At 40.3% G+C, this 24,183-nt stretch overlaps 2 long non-coding RNA genes across 2 annotated transcripts; both read left to right on the forward strand.

Moving 5' to 3' along the window:
• Window positions 1-562: 562 nt before the first annotated feature.
• Window positions 563-21,555, forward strand: LOC121655617. Its single transcript, XR_006013253.1, has 3 exons — window positions 563-577; window positions 15,302-15,310; window positions 21,450-21,555. It is a non-coding gene; the product is annotated as an uncharacterized LOC121655617 (long non-coding RNA).
• Window positions 5,139-7,557, forward strand: LOC121655354. The gene is made up of 3 exons (XR_006013175.1): window positions 5,139-5,223; window positions 7,070-7,244; window positions 7,402-7,557. It is a non-coding gene; the product is annotated as an uncharacterized LOC121655354 (long non-coding RNA).
• Window positions 21,556-24,183: the final 2,628 nt, after the last annotated feature.

The raw sequence follows: 24,183 nt of genomic DNA on the forward strand, positions 1-24,183 counted from the left end.
TCAAGCTTGACCAGTTTTACTGGAGAAAGATCAACATGCACATCTTGCTTTATGAAACGTCTGAGAAGGCTCTGAAAATTGAACACAAGCACAATAATTATGATTGTAACTAAAACTGGAGAACTTATTACAGTATTCAGTTCAAAATATTTCATACAAACGTAATTATGCCAACAACTTATGTTACTTTTGCTTTTTACTCCTCTTAAAATGACCGTGCTTTAATAATTGAACTATTAATATACTTTTAGTAGTCATTAAACCTACCCTGATTAGATCCTCCAAATCTCTGCCAAGAAATGGAATCATTGGGGCATCTCTCTGGTAATTGGTGAGAAATGGCTGAAAACTTCTTGAGACACTCATGAAGAAGTGCAACTTTGCTAGGATCAAGGGATCCATCCGGGCTTCTGCGATAGTGTCATATGACGATGACCTTGGATTGGGGAGTTTCTTGGCTTTGACCTGATCCACATAGGTGATGATATATTGCCAAATTTCAATGGCTCTCTCCACTGCCGGCAGGTTTTCCAGCCATCGATGTCCACAAAATGGCAGAGGAAATGTATTGCACTTGGTGACTAATACAAAGTCTTCTCTCCTTGCAGGTGCACAATGAAACAGGTAGTGCAGGGCTTTTAAGACTTTCTCAACTTGCCAAACCGCAAAGCCATTCTTGAACGAGTTGTGCATAGTATGAAGGCCACAACTCCCAGTCATTTGTAGCTGGCCTCCACCACACTGCTCTCGGTGTTCCTCTTGTAAGAGTTCAACAAATTTCCAATTAACAGAAGGCCCATCCATTGACAGTGAGACCATGTTGTTCAGATCCAACTCCTTTGTACCTTCCTGGACATTTGTAAATACAAATAAATTAAAAAAGTTATTTATTCAATATGCCAAGACCACCTAAGTTTAAGTTGGGTTGTTCCATTTGTGTGATTTTATTTATATATTAAACATATATAACTTACCTTGAAATGAGCCATGATGTCCTCGGCCCTGGAGTGACCCATGAACTCTGACCCATAGAAGCGGGAGATGACATGGTGTGTGCCAGTCTCATCATCAGTAGTCCAGAACCGTAAAGGAAGGTCCATTTGTTTGCTCTTTGTCGTTTTATTCATGCTTTCGTCAAACATGACAACATATGGCTTCTCAGAAATGCTACGTGATAGCTCCTTCTTGATGAATGAAGCGATGCCATATTTGGCGACATATGCCGTTTTATTTTCACCACACGTGAATGATTTTGCAAGCTGGGAATCAGGGAACATAGCAGCAAAGACGTCACGTATGTCCTCATTGGATTTAAATGAATTGTGCCTCGTCACAGTGTGGAGAACCCACAGTACCTCTGCCTTTTGTGTGTCTGGCGGTGACATGAATTTTACCATATCCGACTGAGAGGTGCCGTCTGAAATTGGAGAGTCTTTAGATGGTGCTGCCAGCAATGCGGGGATTAGCCTGTTCCCGCTATGACTAGCTGCTGCTTCGTACCGCTGGTGTTTCCCTCCTTTCATGTGCGACTCAACAGCTTTGAGCCCCATGTTCCCCAACGAAAAAGTCTTTCTGCAAAATTTGCACTTTGCTTCATGGTCGTTTTCGGTCGGTATCAACCACCTTCGAAAGGCCTCCTCGTCCATCCACTTCACGTTAAACTTGCACTTCCCCATCTTTGAACGTACCGTACGTGTCGCGCCGACATTCTTTTATATGCATCCCCGCGTGACATCAGAGTGTGTAGCCGACGTACCGTAAAGCCGTATTTATATCATGAAATCTCATTGACACAACACTAAATAATGTTTCATGGTGTGGCACTTTGCTTTGCCGTCAGTCTTAAGCGCACCAGCTTATAATTTAATACCTACAACAAAATTTATGCAAATTTAAGACATTTTAAGACCTTGATTTTCCAGATTTAAATTTAAGGCTTTTTAATACTTTTTAAGGACCCGCGGGAACCCTGAAAAAGAGAAAATGAATCAAACATTATTGAAGCAAAAGTAAATTATGAAAAGAAAACTAATGGAAGCTTAATGAGCAGGAGACAGAACATCTGAGTTTATTAAAAGCCAGTTAGACAACATGTATGTGGACAAAACCAAAGCCGCCTTTATCACAACCAGACGCAGACGGATGGAGCAGGGAGAGAAAATACTAAATATTTTCTTGGATTAGAAAAGTGGAACGCTGAATATGCTCCAGTAAGTAACGTGATGGTAAACGGGAACGTTCCCAGTGACCAGGATGTAATCTCCAAACATGTGGCCAGCTGTTATCAGAAGTTCTGCTCTTCAGCCCCACAACTTCTGACTCAGAAACTTTTTAAACAACATTTCTACTCATGTTAAAACCTAAATGAGGAATTTAGAGATATTTGTGATGGACAGATTTCCTTACCAGAACGTGTGGAATGTGTGGAACATCTGAAAGAAAATGAAACTCCCGGAAATGACGGCCTGACTGGGAGTTTTATAAAGATTCACTGATAAACTTCCTCCTTCTTACTAGCTGGATTCCAAGAAGCCGCTGGAAAAGGTGACCCCCCCCCCACCTTAAAACAGGGATAATCCCACTAATTCCCAAAGCAAACACGGATAAATTCCAGAGTGAAACCTGGAGAGCCGTCAGTTTACTGAACAATGATGAAAGTTATTTGCTCGGATTGTTGCTGGAAGACTTAAACACGGCTGGAGTCAGAAAACAGACGAAGAGCATCTGGTTTTATGGAGAAAAGGCTCATTAGCAACAACATCCGTTTAATATCAGACATGATAGATTACAATCACCTTTTACCTGATGGAAGCTTCATTCTGCTCATCGCTTCTTACAAAGCCTTTCACACCACGGAGCAGAACTTTATTGTAAAATCTTTTCCTTCTCTGGATGTGGGAATTATTTCCATAATGCAGTTGGGACTTTATATAATGTTTGTTCTGGTTCTGTTAAACTGAAATCTGGCTCATCAACCAGATTCATTATTCCACGTAGACAAGGCTGCCCTGGATCTCCTTTTCTTTCTCTGCTAGTAGCACAAATAATGGCACCCACATCAAAACGTCCCCTTTTCTGGGAATTCCTGCTGTAGGTAAGGAGTTTAAAACCTGTCAGCTCGCTGATGATACGGCAGTTTTTTAAGGGATCATCATCACATAGTAAGCGCAGTGAGTTGTATAAATTCATTTAGTGATGTATCAGGGTTCAAATGGATGTAGACACATCTGTTTAGTTTCCTCTGGAAAACTGGAACTGGTCCCATTACGCTGGAATACCAGTTAATGAGGAAGTGACACATCTTGGAATTATAATTTGTAAAGATAAACAGGAACGTTACAACTTAAATTTTAATCCAGTTATTGAAAAAACAGGATCTAAAGTGAGTTCTTGGTTAATGAGAGATCTCTCTCTATGTGGCAGAGTCTTCATTTCTAAAGCAGAAGGTAAATCCAGATCTATAAATGTCTCATCGTCACTTCACATCCCAAAACATCATTAAAGAACTGGATAAATACTATATGATGCCATGTGGAGGAAAAAGCCCGTTATCTCAGGAAAGACTTCATCAGAGGTTGTAGGGAACAAGGAGGTCTAGAGGTTCTGGACTTTAACTCCCTAAACAACACATTTAAAATGAAACGGATTCTGGAATTTCTGAAGAACCCGACAGCATCTGGAACGCTTTTCCAGCTTCTCTGTTTAATCATCCTGGTGGCTTTAATTTTCTGTTGAAAGGTCATTTTTCTGTTGGTAAAATTCCTTTAAATCCGGCTGACTTCCACAAACAAGCTCTTTTATCTGGTTATTGGTTTCTAAACATAACTTCAGCCCCGTAGATGTTATATCTGGAACAACAAGGACTTCTTTATCAGAATAAATCTGTTTTATCCGACATGGTGTGTAAAAGGAATTCTGTTTGTAGGTCAGTTGTTGGATAAAAACGGGACTTCTGACATTCAGAATTCCTTAAAAAAGTCATTGACCTGGAACAGCTGAAGAGTTGGCTGTTGTCTTAAATGCAGCTCCTGCAGGCTCGTCACATGTTGAAGAACACGTCATTCCCAGAGATTAACACGGAATTTAACAACGTTTTCATGGCTGATGTTGATCTCACAGACAAACGTTGGAGCAACAAATAAATCAGGAATGAAGCGTCCGGTTCACTTCCAGCTGCTGCAGAGTTCTTCTGGGACTCTACCACGGCTGCTTTACAGGGAAAAAGCTGCTAAACTTCTTCATAATTACTGGATTAACAACAAGCTGGAAGAAGTTTCTTTTAAGGTTTAACTTCAGATTTTTCCTGTTCAGGAAACACTTCAAAGATTCCAGATAAATATTGATGATGCCTGTGTGTTCTGCAAAGCTAACAAAGAGACAATTTTCCAGATATTTTCCAACGTGTTCCCACCAAACAGTTCTGGTCCGACATGGAAAGCTTCGTCTGGGCTCAGTTAAACATCAATATCCACATTAATGTTTTCATCTTATATTTTATATTGAAAGGATTGTCAGTGATGTAAACTCTGTTATTCAGCTATTAATCATTCTTGGCAGATTTCATGTCCACAAGTGTAAATGTTCTGGATCTAAACCTTTTTAATCTTTTTATTGTGGATCTGAAATCTTAAACCAGCTCAGCTGAAAATGTGAAGAACCAGAAAGCAACAAGAACTCTTGATATTTTGAAGAAACTGCACATTATTTCATTTTTCTATGTAAAATAAAATAAATAAAAACTCCACGTTTGTATCTGTTGTCTTCGGCCTTGTTCAGTTGAAGCTGTTTAAGTTGCATCTTATATGTAAAATGTTTTCTGTTATAAAATCTAAAACGTGTTCAGAGCCTGAATTGGGACGCAGGTCTATACTGTTCCTTGTGGTTCCAGGTGAGATCCGTACTCGGACGTCTACATATGTTTATGTTCCAGTTAATCTGTAGCTGCTTTAGAGAGGATAGCTGCGCTGCTTTCCACCAGTAGGTGGCAGTAGCGCTCTACTAATGGGGGTGACCGGTCCGGAGCTGGAATTTCTTAGAGGAAGTAGCCGGTCAGGCAGAACAGCTGACAGCATCCACCGCTGATCTATACTGTTCCTCGTCCTTCCAGGGATCAGCATGAATAAAGCCTTTCATGAAGAGGAGCATGGCTGAATTTCTCCCGTGTGTAACACATGGAGTTCAAAGCTTCACACACCTGGAAACAGCAGCAGGGTTATGTCACTGGTATGGATCATATCATTTAATATGCACCTGTTAACTCCTGTTCATGTGTTTTTGCATGTTGTGTGCAGAGTGTCCCACATGCAGTCTGTCCCTTGAACACAACACAGTCTTGTCTTGCTGGTTGATGAGAGATATAGCACACAGTCTGGCTGAAGCTGGTCTTTAACAGCTCGTCCTGGAAAGACAAAGAACGCTGTAGTCTAGGCCCAGAATCCATCTGGGATAAATTCAGAGAATATAAACCTAGCGGAGCTCTGACATCCGTAGACTCTGGTCCACTAGTCCAGACCAGAGTCCAGACTAAACATGGAGAAGCAGCATTTAGCTGTTATCCTGCAAACAAGTGGAACAAACTGCCAGTGGAGATTAAACTTCCACCAAACTTGACACGTTTTGAAGTACTACATGACTTTATAACAGGAATCTCCACAACGTACAGCTAACGTGCTGTTCAGAACACACATTTTCTCTGGAGAACTTCTTCTCTGTACCTCCCAGCGTTATACAGCGACAGCGCTACTAAATTTATACATCACATCACTACACAAACGTAGACACTTTAAATCAGGTTAAAAACATTTCTTTTCTCCTGCACCTATGCATGAAATCTGCAGCTAACTTTTAACTTATCTGGCTTTTAATCATTTTAACTTAATTTATCATTTTATTGTTGATTTTTGCTGTTTGTTTCTGTCTTTTCTGCTTTCTTGCAGCATTTGTAATGATTTTAATGTTTTATGTTCACTTTGAATTGTCTCGTATGTGAAATGTGTTATAGTACAAATAAACTTCCCTTGTAGTTTAATTCAGATTGATTCATATTTTAATGGAGATTTCATCATTTCTATTGAGAAAAACAAAATTATTTTCTAATAGCTTCTAAACCATGTTTAATAAAACTTCATAAACTTCAACACTTTTTATTTTTTCTTATTTAATATTCTATTTATTCTTTTTAAGGTTTGAATATCTGTGAACACTTATTGAAACAGAATCTAGATTCTGATGTTGTTGAAAGGATGTAAAGAATAATGTTGGAGATGAGGACTCATGTTGAAATAAATCTACATAGTGAAGCAACCCTTTCTTACACTGGATTAGAAATATTGTAGAAAATTATACTGAATTACCAGGTTTTACAGAACATTGTGCTCTTGTAGACGTAACATGTAAGGTTATAATTACATGATTTTAATAATAATAGGTGGTGATCTGAAGCGGCCGGTCTGAGGCATTAAATGAGTCCCACTCCGGCCCTGCTGTCTCCTGCAGGAAGGTTCCTGCTTATATAGGCTGCCCCCTGGTGGCCAAACAAGATATATACAGATACTTAAAACTGGCTCCTACAGACGCAGAAACAAAACTATGGATCTTTCAGATTAATTCACTTTGGGACCTGCTTCCAAAAATGAGTGTTAACAAGCTTCCAAAATGCTGCTTGTATGAGGACAAAATGTCCAAACACTGGACATTTTTTATGGCTACACTTAAACTCGTCCCCATGTGGACACAAACTCAGCTGTTTCTGCTCCTTCCCTTTCTCTTCCTGCTGAAACTTTCTCACTTTCAGTCCTTCACGTTGTAAATGAAGTTTCAACAGTTACAGAGCCAGTGTTTTAGCATTTATTTAATTTTTATTTATTTTTCTGGGCCTTTCTTTGACGTGTAGCTGTTTCAGGTTCACAGAAATATTTTCTAAACTGATTTTAGTCTAAATAGTAAGCTGCTGGGCCAATTTCTACAGAAACCATCTCTACAAACCTTCTTCGGCTGTACTGAACCACAGATTAGTTGAGGACAAATTTACAATTATTGTAAAACTGAAGACAGTTTGATATTTCTTCAGCTGCAGGTTTGTGATGAAGTGGAGCGAAAACATCCAGCTTTGGGAAAGAAGTGACAAAGATTTGACTGCGTCTGCAAAAAGTGCTTCACCTGCCTCCAGAGAAATCTCTGCCATACCAGCTGTACCTGGAGGCCAGAGAGGAGGCTCTCGTTGAAGAGTTACCAGGAGTTAACAGGTGCATATTAAACCATGTCGCCCAGACCAGTGAAGCAACATTTTCTCTACATCACCCTCTTGCTGTCTTCAGCTTTCTGAAACCTTTGAAATACAGAAACAAGAATTTCCAGCATTAAAACCTGGTTTAGATGTTAAATGTATTGTTTCTCTTGCAGGTATTGACTCTTTATATTTCTCCCATACGTCTATAAGGAGAACATGAACCTTTTTATCCCTCTTGGAGACTCTGATGCAGACATGTGGTGTTTAACTGAACCAAACACACACAACAAAGTTAGCAAGTTAACTTTTCTTATTGATTGTATGACTGAAATTATGCAATTAAAACAGAAATAGTTAAAAAGGAAACATAAACTTTTTATTATTTAATTACATTTGACTACACACTAAACAGTTTATTTACTTTACAAAGAATTAAAAAATGAGCTCTAATGTGGTTTGTTGTGTTTGTTCCGTGTGATTGTAGCGTGACCTTCCATCTCCACACACAAATATTCTCCTGACTGGTCAAGACTGGAAAATGTCCTTCTTCACCAAAAGAGCGCCAAACGTTGTGAAAGCAGACGATGTTGAGGAAGGGATCATCTCTGCCTTCTGCACTGACTTTGTCTTCAAGCTGGCAAACCCGAGACACCTGAAGACACACTGACGTTCCTCCAGAGGTGCATGGTGGTGACCAACCTCTGCCAAGAACTGTTAACAGGACCATAAATCTTCTTTATTCACTCCATTATGCCGCATACCTAGCAGTGCTTCTAATGCTCCAGGAGAGAATTTACCTTAAATTAATTCAGCACAAAGGACTTTATAGAATTTATTATTATTGTTTTATGGTATAAAGTTAGAGGAAGAAAAACTGTAGAACAGATGATGATGTTTGTTGTGATTTCATCTTTCATTCTGTTGCATGTTTGTGTGTGAATGACGCCTAACAAAGCTTCTTTATTTTCATCACTGGCTGAAATAAATTCAACTAATGACAATAAAAGCACCAATAGATGGAGGCCTGAGAAACGTAGGAAAGACCAGAACTGTTAGTTCCACATGTGTCTGATCATCCAGTGTGTAACAGCAACGAGCAACGCAAAGCAACATGTTTAGTTTTTTCTAGAAGTTTCTTTGTAACATGCTCCATCATACAAGTACAACATGCATGTAAGCTGAGCCCCGTCCAGACTGTGAAGTATAAGTGTAAGAATAGTAGAACACACACACTTTCTGCTGCTGTTTTCATGGTGTTCAGTGTGTCTTTCTGCAGGTGCTCCTGATGATTGTCTGCTGTGTTTTCATATAGAGGCCGTAGGATGTTTTCTGTTTCTCTACCGGTGTTGCAGCTGGTTGTTCTATTGTTTCTGTTGTTTCTATCTTTGTCCTCTCTCCACTTTTTACTCTCCTTTTCTCTTCTGTTTAATTCAATCCAGCTTTATTTGTACAGCAGCTCTTTACAACAAAGTCCTCTCAGGGCTCCTTTCTTTCATATTCTGTGTCAGGTCCAGCTTTTAAATCTTTATTCAGCAAAAACTACTAAAAGAAATGAATAATACTGAAGTATCAGAGGAGCCTTATATGTCGTGGTCATAGGTGATGTTCTTGGTTTTGTCATGTTTACTTTAGTTTCCAGTTTTGTTCGTTCCCGTGTGTGTTGTGTGTTTTGTTTGCGGCTCGTTAGTTCACCTGGTCTGTTTGCTCCCTCACTTCACCTGTTCCCTGTTAGTCGTCCTCTGTTTATTTACGCCTTGGTTTCTCTGACTCGATGCCAGATCATTGTTGTTGTTTCGTGTTCAGTCTGTATCGGTTTCGTTGTTCCTTGATATTAAATCCTGGATAATGGCGTTGGTTTGTCTCCTGCCTCATCAGTCTGCGTTTGGGTCCTCACCTCTGCTGTCCTGTCACATTATATCCATAAAGCTCCTCAAGGGGAGTTAAAACATTTCCAAGGCAGGAGAGAACTAGTTTTATCTTTTATATATTTCTTACTTAATAAATCTGACTTCTGTACGTATTATAAGGTGAGTCAGTTCAGGTGGTTAGGATTACTACACACGTGTAAATGTACACGTATGTTAATGTAAAGAAAACTCTTAGCTCTTGACAATTTAATCATAATGTGAAATACTGGATTGTTCAGTTCCAGATAGCAGTGAATAAAGGTTTTGTGGTTTTGTAGCTCCATTGTGAAGCTGTGATGTATGAAGAGCTGTTTAATTTATAATTAAATATATAAATACTGAAAATAAATATTTCATTCAATAAAAAACATGCCAATTAAATGCATTCAGAATAAATTAATGTAAATAAAATTAGTTGTAAATCGTGACAATGTTTATGGGATAGTAAAAAAGAGAAAAAAAAAGGTTCAAAGAATCTGGAAATTTTAAAGTATTGATATTATACATAGCATAGCAAAACAAGTACATTTTTCAGTGGTATTTTTATTCATTGATACTTCTATAGATGTTTTTATGTATTTACATGTTTAATTATCCATGAAAAGACGGATGAATGTGAAGTTGAAGCAGCTCAGCTGGTAAGAGGACAGATTCTCGTTGCTGAAGATGTGATCAAAGCTCTGAATTCAGCTCCTGAGTTAAAGAGTCGAACCTGCTCTCAATTACAGGACTTACACCCTTTTCCTCTAACAATCATGGTAACACCATGAAACCTTATATACTCACTTTTCTTTTTAAGATAAACCATCGTGAATGGAGTAAACAAGTTATACAACAAATATTTCAAAATAATTGCTTCCGCCCTGTCACATCAGCACGTAGGGCTTTAAAAAAAAACTCTATGCAATTATAAAATTAATTCACAAATGCTTAAAAAAAAGAAAAAGAAAGGAAATCCACCACATTCAGTGAGGAACGGGCAAATACATTATGAACCATATGACTTGGGAAGGAATCCTTCCTTCAACACAAAACATCTCTAAAATGTCCCTTCAAACTGTTTGTTCTTTAGCACTTGGGCCTTTGTTGAGAGTTTGTTGCCATCTAGTCCCATCACAACTTTTTGCAGAACCTCAAATGTGTACATCAGTGTTTTTGGATAGCTCAAGTCCAGTGCGTATGTGAGTCCAAACAAAATGGCGACTGCATTTGCAACATTATCAAGCTCATGGAGCACTTCCACACCTTCAATGATGATTCCCACATCCTCCAGATCATCTTTAGGCTCGGCACCCTCCTTCTTCATGGCAAAAATTCCAAGGACTGTCTGGTCCATGGAGTCCTGGTGGTCTTCAACGTCCTAAAACAAAACAATAAACCTTGAGTTATAACACATGTTTTAAGTTTCTGGAAAGAAAGTACAATAGCATCAGACATGAAAATACTTACCAAATACTCTTTTATGAGATTTTCAGGGTCCTCATTTAGATAAACCATTAGTGCTTTGAGAACACAGGCTCTTCTCATTTCAATGGTAGCATTCTACAGGGGAATAAGGGAACAATGTCAGGAGGGTTAAAGAGGTGACGTAGTTATTGGATTTGTGAAGCAATCGACCCTAAAGATTATCACTCTTACACCAAAGTGTGGCTACTAGCTTTTGCTATGCATTTTTAAATTTATGTACAGGCAAGTTTAGGTATGTTTGGCCTGGTGGGATGTGCATCTGTTTGAGTTGGATGAATAAAATAAACAAATCATGTTTTTTCTGTTTTTCTTTACATGACCACAAATGTGTGCACATTTATAGTTTGCAGTGAATGGAGCCACTTTACAATGTCTATTATCCTATCTAACATCACACTGTGAAACATACAAACCCGTAGGTAAGCTTATAACTGTGTGAAGTAAGAATAACCAGCTATTCAGTTCAGAATCACCATCAAAAATATTTTTAAAATTGAAAAAATACCTTATCCAAGTCAGCCATGATGCTCCTTATTTTGCGTCCTGCTGCTCCTCCCTTCCTTTTGAAGATTGTCATGAGCTTTGTGGAGTGATGATCCAACTGGTGCATAAATGTCGGTCTCAGTGGGACAGTGGTGATGCGAATAAACTCAGCTTCCACCTACACACATTTAACAATAAAGTATAAGGGAGATCCCTCAATTATAATTTTGGAGGTTAAAGAATTTAGTGTGTTACATCACACAATGCTTTTTCTGGACAATTAACATTATAATTTTTATGTTTGAAAAACAACATTAATGTAAAAATAACTTAAGTTATGACTCACCTCATGCTCAAAGAAAAGAGCTGGCCACCTTCTTTTCAATTCGGCAATAATAGGCCTATCTTCAATCACCTCATGACGCCTGTAAGCAAATGTCTTTTCCATTTTTTCCTTAACCACCTGTTGGTTGTTACTCTTTCTCACTTCAGACAATAGTGCCAGCCTCTCTTCTTCAAGGCTCTCTTGGGATTGTCCTGCTGGATAATCTGGACAATAGTTTACCTCTGCTCTCCTAGCTTTCTTCACTTGATTTGGAGACGTGCGTGGAACACCTTGTTTACGCTTGAAGGAATTCAGATTCAGCTCAGAGCATCCAATATTGTGCAGCTTTGTCCTGTAGTTTGCCATCTTATATTTTAAGCTTATTTTCCACCCATAAAAGCCTGAAACAGAACCCTGCTCCTTTAAACATGGGTGTTTCTTCACAAGGGCTTCACTCATGGCATCAAAATCAGCACTGGATGGATAAGCTTTGTATTTGATTATCTGGGATGCCAGACTTTCAAGAATGCATGATTTCATGCTTGGACTTGGACTGAAAAGGATACCATTAGTTTGAAAGTCAGTATTTGCACGCTGGAGCTGCAGTTCAACATCATGAGCAAACTCAGGTATAGGGAAGACGTCTGGCCATGGCTCAGATCTGAGGGATGACGATGATGAGCAAGATGATGAGCCAGGAGATGAAAGAATGTCAGTGTCCACAGACGAAGCAGAAGCAGCCTCATCCAGGCTAGGTTCCACTGAAGACATGCAAAGGTCACTTGAAGACAAAGTACTTGAGAGGTAAATCACTTTGAGAGTTGCTTTGTTTTGGATATCTGATATAGACTGCAGATTTATGAACTCATCAAAGTCCATGTCCTTGTATTGCAGTCTGAAGTCACCTGACACCTCACATTGTCTCTTTATCTCATTTTTTAGTTCCTCAATAGAATCAGGTATTCCTGAAGGCAAACTTATTTTAGAAGAGTCGTTTTCTCCAAAGATGATACGAAGAACTGCTGATCCCATGTTTCTTGACAGGTTACTCTGAAGAAAAGCAGAAAAAAATGATTAAACTATATGTAATAAAAGTCTACTGAGTACACATTTATCATCAGTATCACTACAACAACCGCATTTCACTTAATTTCTAGAGTGGTATAAAACGGTCATTTTGCAGCAGGGGGTTTATTAAAAAAATATAGTAAATTGCGATTTAAAAAACACACCACCAGGGAACATAACTGACTTGCTCTGCTCATGTGCAACTCTGTCTTAAACACACTTTGCCATGAATAGCAAGCTAAATAGCAACTCTGTGGATCCTCAAGTAACTCAACATCTTCTTCTGCTTTATTTCATTATCAAACTTGTACTTGATTGATTCTGGCTCAAATTTTTAACTCGTGTTTCTGTGTAAAATAGTTGTCTCTGAAGAGCTACCTTATGTATTCTTTTAACCTGTATTATCTTAATGACAGTCAGCATCAAATAATAATCAAGAATAATTACCAGACACGTGTATGTATCTTTTAAGGGTGACCATGCGACGGGTTCCACACTGGTAGTCAACCAGAGGATAGTCGTCAATCAGTTCACTTAATTCAGCCAAAACAATCTCTGTTGCTGAGGATGCCTGAATCTTAAATGCCCTGTAGTGTTCCATGTACCATGATGCTAATTTTCTGCATATGAAGATTAATGTGTTTTCCAATATACACATTTGAAGTATCTCCACAAATTCAGGCAATCCACCAACTGATCCATGCACAATAATCATTCCATTTCTATATAGTATGCCCTTGCAAGAGACACTCTGTGCTAGAGTAACTGTTGTGAGATCAGGATATTTTTGTTGTAGATGAAGCACTACATCCTCTTTCATGACATCAACCGGAATTGACGAGACATTTGTCACCTCAAAGGCTGATCTATCATAAGTCCTTGTATAAAGGTGGTAGCCAATCATCAGCTGATGCTTATTCGCCAAAGACAGTGTGATGTTTTTGAAACACTTTGTGTGTCTGACAACCTGTTTGAAGAAACTGTGTTTGGCCTCAAATTGCATTGTCCAAAAATGTACGATATTGCCAAACTGCTTTATCATTTCTGGGTAGTGCTCCAAAAAGTGATGTTTGGGCAAGAGTCTCTCACCTGGAAATACTTCCTGGTACCGCTGTCTGTGCTCTGAGATCTTATACTCCAAATATGCCACAGACTCATCACAGTGGACAGGTGCAATGACCAGCTCTACAATATCTTTTAAGTCTAAAATCACTTTCCAGGCTGGTTCATCTTCAGGGATCAACTGACCAATCAGAAATGGTAACAATCTTAACAAACACCAATTCTCGTGTGCGTTACCACCAACTGTTTTCCGTTGTGCAAAGTTATGTGGTACTAAGTTAGGGCACCCCACTTGTATTGAAAGTTTTTAATTTTACTATTGAGGGCTAGAAGTGTAAACAACTTCTTTGAAATGAGAACTCCCAAGCAATGTGCAAGTTCAACAGGGACTATGCCCTCAAAAAGATCATGAACGACATCAGGGGGATACCCTGATGTGACACAGAAGTTTGCAAGTCTCTCGGTAAATATACAAGCTTTCTTTACACCAAAAACAGTACCTCCTTTTGCCTGTGCAGAATTAACATGCAACTGTTGAAGTTCTTTGTTTCTAAGTGCAAATATACCTGATTTTACTTCTTTGACTTGAGTTTCTTCCCGCTGAGCGGTGCAAAATCTACAAAAATACTGGCCAGAGAAACTTTCCACAAAGCCAGCTATTCCATGTGCTGCAAGGTTGTCCGATATCACACACAGAAGTGTCCCCTTCACAAATTTACCCAGATGTGAGACAAAAACACCCTGCTGCTCTAGGGTAACAAGATCTTGGAGTAGTGGCTCAAGTATCCTGTGGTACCCAAAGGTCTTTACATCTATGGATTTACATATGAGAGCCAGGTATATTGAGGCCAAAGAAGAATTGCTGCCTGGGGGCCAATTTCCCAAAATCCAATAGACAGCACACAGTTTGTGTGTTTTCCGTGATGTACCGAGGGGGTTACAAACCTCAAAATCGTCTATGTATAAACAGAGAGAGATTCTTAGTTCCTCTCCTGACAGAAATCCGTTATTCTTAAAGTGCTGACCATCTTCAAAGGATGTGTAATGCAGCTGGTCACCCGCTCTCTGTTGCAGTCTTCTCTTTTCAATAACCTTGCTAAGCACATCTGTTTGATTAAGTAGCTGCTGCAAAACCTTTAGCAAAGGGACATACTGAAAACTTCTTTTGGCCTTTGCATCAAGTATAAACTCAACTGGATCAACAATATTAAAATGACGTCTATAATATCCCTTGCGTTTAAAAGCAGTCGATAATGGCCCTTCCTTGCCTAAAGCTTTTGATAAAGGGTTAGATGAAGATAGTGTGGACTTCAACTCTTTGACGAGTAAGTGATCAACCTGCAAGTTATGTTCACTGAAGAAGTTGTCAAGAATGTTGTCAGCTACAGGCACCACAGCAGAACCAACCAAATAATGAAACTCATTTAACAGCTCATCGACAGCTGAGGCTGGTACATGGAAACAATTTTCCAACTTTAATAAGACAAATGCCAATTTTTGTTCTATAACTTCTGGCACATTCTCAGGTTCTGGGATCAATGCATTATCCTCAGGTTCAGCATCAACTGACTCATTACTATCTCTTAGACATGCACCCCCAAAAGAACACTTTAGTGAATCTGCTGTGGCATTTTTCACAATTCCAGCTTTTAAATCATTCAGTGTAAATGTACTATGTTTTCTGTTCTTGTGAGTTTGATATGTTCCATAAATATTTGTTTGAAAGGAACAGTTTTCAAAAATGCAACATACAGTTTCGAGTTTTTTTAGGTGGCTATTAACATGAGTTAAAAATTCTTTCAAGGAAGCAATGCGGCTATTTGAACAATGGTGGCAGCTAAAGGTTGTGCAATCTACTGATGTTTGAGAGGCCTGATCAAAATGTGATCGACACAAGTGACTTCGGAGCGCATTCCAAGTTTTAAATGTACATGGGCAATTGGAATATGTGCATGGATAAGGGTGTTTGCGGCCAAAGGGGCCATGTTTTAACCTATAGTGCTTCAATAATTGATAGCGGGTTTGTTCTTGGGCAGCACACTCTTTACACTTCCACATTCATAATACTGAAAATGAAACACAACACAACATTGAAAATTACCACCCCGTGTAGGCTACATTATTGCTTAGATCTGTGAAAATGTGAACATGTTAGTTTGGATCAATTACATCATAATACTTACCACTACTGAAGAGCCACAAACAAATACAATGTCTGGTCCTGAATATCAGAAATGTAGGGAAGACCTGTAATACAGAGGTACAGTCCATTTAATATCAGTAATTACTTATAACAAAATAGTTATAGCTTGCAACATGTTGACAGCTGTACTGTCAAACATTACCACAAATATTATGGTTCCTAACAAAATAATATTATTACCTATATACAACAAACCCATCAACATTCAGAAGGAGGAAGAAAATATGCTTGACCTTTACACTACTGACGTGCTTAATCAGAACAGACATGTACCCTGATTATTATATTTCAGCTATTAATGATTATATTTAGCCACCGCCACAGACGTGCTGCTATGGTTGCTGTATGTTAGGTTGAGAGCGCGCACACTTAAACCAAGGCTAAGGTTAAAACCACCTGGGCGACTGGCCTCACAGCACCACAACAGCAGCAATAATTATGTAGCGGTGGAAAACGAATGATACTTTAAAACATTTTGCCATCAAGGGTAGTGGTGAATAACTGGCAAAGTTGCGTTTGTGTCACGGTATACAGCAATATCTGACATATTTCTCAAACTCTCTGCTTTGCTCAAAGCTACTGCATTGTATTTTATCTAGTGCAGGGCAACAATTAAAATTTTAAAATCGCGATTAATCGCATAACATGCTGCGATTAATCGCATCGTTACGCGCAAAATGTCTCTTTCCTTTAAAAGAAGGCCTACAGCTATATAAAGAAAATGCAGTAACTTTTAGTTTACAAACACGACATCAGGGGTCTACAACCTGCGACTCTGGAGCTGTAAGTGTCTGTCTGGACCTTCCACAATGTCTCTAAAAAAGGGGCTAAAATATTTTTTTAAATCTATCTTTCTTGTCATTAGGTTGGAAACCAGGGACTTTTTTTTTTCTTTTACAGCATTTTCCACACATATCTACATCCCTTACAAGAAAGTCTGTCTATCCTCTTTTTATAAAAGGTTTTATGTTTTTCTTTATTTTAAAACCTTAAAAATTGAAAATAAAAATGTGGTTCTTCAAAAATTACAAACATCCTATGGTGGCTCTTTATTAAAAATATATATTAACTTGCCTTTTTGAAAAGTCTCGTAACATTTGCGTCTCTAAAGTAGTTTGAGGGAAAAATGGCTCTTTGGATTGGAAAGGCTGCAGACCCCTGCACTAAACACATAAACAGATTTAGCAGCAGTTTTCTCTTCAAACAGCAAAAGTTAAAATATTTCTTCATATATATTTATAAAACTAAATATTTATGACAAGGAAGGATGAAATCCTCAGGATTTACTAATTAAAAGGTAAAAAGTCAGCAGGATGGATTTAAAGCTGTGAAGCTGCTTCCTTCTAAACACAGAAGGAACAATATGTGATGAATATCAGCATCAGGTGAACAGACAGAAAGCAGGATGAGAATCTCACAGCTTCTAGATGGTGAGGAGAGAAATATTCACAATATGCACAATAACTTCCATCCATGCACCTTTAGTGTTTCATTATCCAGGTTTCTGGCATATAAATTCTCTAAACTTTAATTTTTTGTTTGACTGCACCTGCAGCCTCCGTTACCGGGAGTTAAGGGTTAACATCTGGTTTCCGGGTGTAGCGTCAGGTCTGTAGATGTAAATATAAACATGTGTGGTATCCACAGAAAGTCCAGAATCTCAGCTACCAGCTCAGTAAAACCATTTCTATCACCAACAAACACAGTTAAGACAACAAATTATTTAAAGAGCAGCTGCACAAAGTCTGAAAAATATGTAAACACAGATGATGTCTCCCCGTGTCCACCCCAAGGCATGAACACGAATAAACGGCTCCTCTACTGAAAGCTCACATCTCACAGATTCCACAGCTGGAAGTTTCATCTCGATATGACCAAGATTCACCGAACCAGAGGCAGAAGAAGACCCGATTTATACTTCACATTTGTAAAAGTGAGAAAGCATGTCTTACCATTGCTGTCTTGCATAAATTAAAACCATATTTATTAAAAAAAAAAAAAAATACATAAAAAGTTTCCCGTCCAAAAATTACGATGTTCTGTCCATCTGCATGCATTTTGACAAAGAGAAACGTCGGTTCTTCTTCTTTCTTAAGTTCCAGACAGAAAACGTCTCTTCATTTTAATAAACCCGCTCTCTCCTGATCACATCAGATGCACCGCTGCAGCAGGGAAGAGAGACATGGACGCCATGTTTCTGTCATCAAAGCCAGCGGCCAGAAAAAAACATAAATAAATAAATAAAAAAAATAACGAGCGATTTAAAAAATTAATGGAGTTAATTAAGCGTTGCATTAATGTGCGATTAACGCGTTAACGTGCCCAGCACTCATTTTATCACAAAATGTACCTCATGATATATACTTACAAAGCCTTACTAATTTTCAAATGCTGAGCCATCTCTTAATAAATAATCGGTGCTGTCTGTTCTGACAGAGCCGGCACTCCCTCACTCTTGATCACCCACTCACTCAAACGTCGGTGGGGAAAAAACTGTCACTCTGCTAGCTTACCGTTAGCAGTTGCCCTCATGGCCTGGAGTTAAATTACAAGCAAATAACACTGCTTTTCGACCCAGCTGTTTTAAAAACTTTTTATCCTCAACTTGAGAACCATGAACACCACTATTTTAAAGCCCACCTCACCGTTCAACAGAGGTCTAATGCCCAAACAATGACCTGTAACCAATAAAATACCATTAAACTAAACCAATTTAATGTTGCACTCGGAGAAGAAGGAGATTACTAAGCTACAATTACAGAGTCGAATCGATTATTTAACGTATGTCTGTCATCTGGCAATTTTGTTAATTGGCTAACTAGCTAATTAACATTACTTACTAATCTTTGAACATCACAGAGCGCATTAATAAATATACTTACTCAGACAGAGATGGATGCAAGTCCAGGCAGTTCCCACAGTCGCCCGCCAAAATGCATACCGCACTGCTTTCAAAATGGAGTCAGTCCAGGCAGCTTCTGAGCATGTGCAATGTCAGGCCTACGGAAAGCCTTCTAGGACACTCTTAGTGCGTACAGAGTTGATTGTGCAATTTACTCAACAGTGTTATGTTGAATTCACATAGCTTGTTTCTTTTGCTTTAACAAGTATAAACTTTAAGGTATATTTACTAGAGTGGGCTATGTTTTAAGCCCAAACACAGCAATGTTTATTAAATTGCACACAAGTAAAGTTATTTTACTCAACAACACACTGAGTTCACTTTTTTGAGTGTATTGGAAATTGTATACTGACAAATTCCACATTGTTTGGAATGCAAACTGCAAGTAAATGCATTAATTTCTTTTGTAATTAATTGTAATTAACATGTTAAAGTTCCACCCCTGGTATTTATGTGAACAATAATAGTGCAAATATTAAATATATAATAACTCAGCAATAAATGTCACAGAGATTAACTTTTTTAAGTGGAATTAATTAATTAAACAGTTAAACCTAAATATAATCAATTATGAAATGAAATTACCACAAAGTACACAAATTAGACTTATGGCACCTACAGATACATATTTCCAATGTAAAAATAAACATGTAATAGCTTTCAAATAAATAAAAAATTCATGTCAGACTTTACTAGCACAATGCTAAAATTTTCTAATTTGAAGCTTCCAAATTGGAAAATATAGCGATTAGATGCTTTGAAGGTCTAATGGCTTGATCCTAGCCATCTGTCTGAAAAAGCAAATACAAGAACTGAGAAAGAATTAAGACCAGGTTTATTTAATGACTGAGATTGGAAGACAGAGTAATAATCAAGGTACACATCTCTGGGAGGAAAGGAGATGATTAGTGAAGATTCCAGCAAAATAAAAAAAAATTTAAAAAATGACAGAGTAGCTTACTGGAACAGAGTGGGAGGTAGCTGATCATGAGTCAGCAGGTGGGTACGTTCAGCAGTAAGGTGTGGCTGGTGAATGGGTTTGAAACCAAGGTTGGTAGAATGACAGGGGTGATAACTGGAAACACAAAGGAGCAGTCGGGCAACTTAAAGGGAATGTACAGTATATTATAGGCAAGGCAAAGAAGTTGTCTGAATTACCAAACGTGAAGACAATCTGGCAAGGTCTGGTTGCTTCTGCAAACTTTAAAAAAGAAGCCTTGATGAGAGCAGCTGGAAAACAGCTGTGGAAGCAGGAGCTGACCAGACTCTGCCCAGAGCTTCCTGGAACCCTTCCATCCCACCTAAGGGTCAGGAACCAAAAACAAGCACCACAGCATTTTAGTGCCCTGTGGAACAATGAGAGGGCAAGCTAAAACAAATGAGAAGCACAGAGCAAAATGTATAATTTTACAGATTCTTACTGAAAGCATTCTAAAGACAAAAATATTCTACCAGGGTGAAAGTAAAGTTAAAATACAGTATAAACATTTTTCAGTGTGATCCACCAAAGGAACACGGTGATGCTGAACATTCGAGAAAGAATGATGACAGCACAGCAAAGCAGCCTGCAATAAAGCCTGGACATTGTGAACCAAAGAAGAAGAAAGGTAAAATTTCAATTGAATAATACTGAAGTACAGAAATAAACAAAACACACACACACACACACACACACACACACGCACACACACACACACACACACACACACACAAATGCTTATTTTGCAATGACTTACTCATTTATTTGATGTAAAAAAAATGTTTATTTCCTAATTCATAATACTGGCATGCTCATTTATTTCTTGACATGATTACATTATTTGTTTTTGTATCAAATAAAGTAGTAAAGCAGATTCCGTCTACACATGTGGGGGGTTGAGAAGTGACATTTGCAGTGGAATATGTTGGAAAGCTGCCTCTCCGTTGGTAATGCCTTGGGATTTCACTCGAAGGATTTGAAATAAAACAAAGAAATGTAATCAAAGTAGCAACAGAAAATAAACATCTCATGGGGAAATAAATGCCTGTGAGCTAGTTCAGGCAGATAATTTGAGCTGCTATGTTGCTAGCGATGAGAATTGAAACCCAGTGTTAGGAAGGACCTCACACAGACAGATTACATCTTTACAGATTTTAATGAAGAACAGATTGTACACAATACTCTTACAGTGGATGCACTTGAGATCTTCAGAAACCAGGTGAGTCGGGACCGGGAAGGGAAAAGAAGGAGAGTCCATCTGTTGAGGTGGACCACAATGAGGTTAAGCAAGGAGTGACTGTGAAGCTGGTGTATTTAAGGCTGGTTGGGTTAACTGGTCACAGCTGTGAATAATCAGTACTCAGGGGACTAAGAGCGGGAATGCAGGGAAGGAGTAGGAGTGTCCGTGGCAGAGCCTATATCCAACATGCCGGGTGACCGGGATAATCTATGCACTGATAGAATAGAAGAATAGAATAGAATAGAATGCCGTTTATTGTCATTATACACATAAACAATGAGATTAAGCCATCACCAATGTCAGTGCAAAAAGAGCAGTATAAAAGATAATTAAATAAATAAAAGATCTAAGGTATAAAATATTTACAAAAATAAACAGATGTGCACACTCCTTGAGTTATTTGCAGATGTATGATGTATATACCCGTATACTATACATGTATATAGTGTTCGACTTGAAAATATATAAATTACACTGAAACATATTCAAGTCAGAAAAATACATTGCACATTCAAAGTATTCTTGCACATATTATGATATGTTGTACATGTCACATGACAGAAAGTAATGCACATATGTCGTTAGTGTCCCAAGTATTTCACATTTGAAGTCCTGCAGGAGTTCAGGGCAGTTATTGCTTTTGGAAAGAAACTGTTTTTGAGTCTGTTTGTTTTAGTCCTGATGCACCTGTAGCGCCTCCCAGAGGGCAGCAGGGCAAACAGATCAGAGCCAGGGTGGGAGCTGTCTGCTGAGGCAGCGGGAGGTGTAAATGTCCATGTCCAGGGAGGGGAGAGGGCAGCCAATGATCTTCTGTGCTGTCTTTACAACTCTCTGTAGCCTCTCCCTGTCTGCTACAGTGCAGCTGCCGTACCATACTGTGATGCAGTATGTCAACAGGCTCTCGATGGATGAGCGGTAAAAGGTCAGCAGCAGGTTTGAGTTCAGTTTGTGCTTCCTGAGGACTCTCAGGAAATGTAGCCGCTGCTGAGCCTTCTTGGTGATTGACATAATATTCTCTGACCAGGAGATGTCGGCCGAGATGGTGACACCAAGAAACCTGATGGTGTGGACCCTCTCCACACACTCGCCGTTTATGTAGAGGGGGGCTGGGTCTGTGCTGAGCCTCCTGAAGTCGATGATAATCTCCCTGGTTTTCTTGGTGTTGAGAGCAAGGTTGTTCTCAGAACACCAAGCAGCCAGCTTCAGGATCTCCTCCCTGTAGGCAGCCTCATCACCCCCGGAGATGAGTCCGACCACTGTAGTGTTGTCAGCAAACTTGACAATGAGGTTGTCATTGTGGGCCGGCCTGCAGTCGTAGGTGTAGAGGCAGTACAGGAGGGGGCTCACCACACAGCCCTGTGGGGAGCCGATGCTCAGCGTGCAGGTGGAGGATAGGTGGGGACCTAGTCTCACAGTCTGGGGTCGGTCTGTTAGAAAGTCCTTTATCCAGGCACATGTGAGAGGGGGGAGGCCAATAGTGTCCATTTTTGTGCATAATCTGTCCGGGATTATTGTGTTGAATGCAGAACTGTAATCCACAAAGAGCATCTGGACGTAGCTCTGCTACTGCTCCAGGTGGTTCAGCGCAGAGTGAAGAGCTACAGCTATTTCGTCCTCAGTGGATCTGTTTGCGCGGTATGCAAACTGGTGGGAGTCGAAGTCTGGGGGGAGATGGGCCTTGATGTGCTGAAGAACAAGTCTCTCAAAGCACTTCATGATTACCAGAGTAAGGGAATTTTGGCCGTTTTTGCCACTTTCCCTTACGAAATGAATGGGCTTTTCCAGGACGTGGACGCTTTCGTCCACGAAACGGTGACGAAGCCTTCGTCATGTCCGCGAACCCGACTTTTCCGGACGTGTCCTCGGACAGGTAATAGACGTGGACGTGGCCATTAGAGGGCGCTCACGCTCCATCTGGGACACGAACTGGAACTGCGTCCACGTGCAATGAATTTCGGACACGAACCTGGATATGTGTCCACGGTCAATGACTCTTGATGAGCGATTGTACCCGAAGTGGGATTTGTGTACACCAACTGTCATTTAGGTGTGGGGGGGGTCCCAGATAGGTGCGGGAGGGGTCCCGGTGTCCACGAACTGGAATTTCTGTACACGAACTGGAACTTTAGGCTCGAACCACCGGCTTTCGACGGGAGGGGTCCCAGACAGGTGCGGCGGGGGTCCCGGTGTCCACGAACTGGAATTTCAGTACACGAACTGGAACTGTAGGCTCGAACCACCGGCTTTCGACGGGAGGGGTCCCAGACAGGTGCGGCGGGGGTCCCGGTGTCCACGAACTGGAATTTCTGTACACGAACTGGAACTTTAGGCTCGAACCACCGGCTTTCGACGGGAGGGGTCCCAGACAGGTGCGGCGGGGGTCCCGGTGTCCACGAACTGGAATTTCTGTACACGAACTGGAATTTTACGCCCGGACCACCGGGAAGGGTCCCAATAGGTGTGGGGGGGGGTCCCCTGTCCACGAACTGGAATTTCTGTACACGAACTGGAATTTTAGGCCCGGACCACCGGGAAGGGTCCCAATAGGTGTGGGGGGGGGGTCCCCTGTCCACGAACTGGAATTTCTGTACACGAACTGGAATTTTAGCCCTGGACACTCTGTGTTGGACGTGGGAGGGCCCCGTGTCCACGAACTGGAATTTCTGTACACCAACTGGAATTTTGTCCAAAAAAGCTCCGATCAGGCCGCCCTTCGCAGGGTGCTTCCCGCGGACCCCCGAGAGCGCCCCCTAGCGACGGCAGCTCGATCCGAGCAACTTTTGCCCAAAAGCGGTCCGGGGTCCGGTTTGACGTTTGATTCGCGTTTAGGGCACCCCCCCGACGCCGCCTACCAAACGCCGGGCCCCCCGGACCCCCCGGGGCCGAGATATTAAAGCGTGTCCGCAAAGGCGCGAAACGCGGTCCGTCCGGTGTCCCGAGTCCCACACGACGTCCCCTGGCGATCTGGGACGGATCGGACCCTCGGGGTCCGAAATACGAGGGGTCAAATATCTTCAAAAATGCCCCCAAAGCAAGATTCACAGCATTTTCCAATGCTTAATTGATTTGACCTGTGACCTACATACAAATTAAGGCCATAACTTTTTGGTTCTGGGTCCCATCGGGGTCAGACCGGACAGGGGTCATCGGGGGGACGTGCCGAGCGGGCCGCCGTTGCCGCGGCGACGCTAGCACGCTCGGAAAAGGAAGTAGCCTCGGGGAGGGTTTGGGGCCCCCAGCTCTGGGATTCTGACAGGGGACTTGGAGAAAGGGCCAGCGGTCCAAATTTGGTGAAAATTGCACAAAATTTGTCCAAAAA

This window comes from Melanotaenia boesemani, chromosome 2 (assembly GCF_017639745.1).
Source record: "Melanotaenia boesemani isolate fMelBoe1 chromosome 2, fMelBoe1.pri, whole genome shotgun sequence".
Taxonomy (NCBI): domain Eukaryota; kingdom Metazoa; phylum Chordata; class Actinopteri; order Atheriniformes; family Melanotaeniidae; genus Melanotaenia; species Melanotaenia boesemani.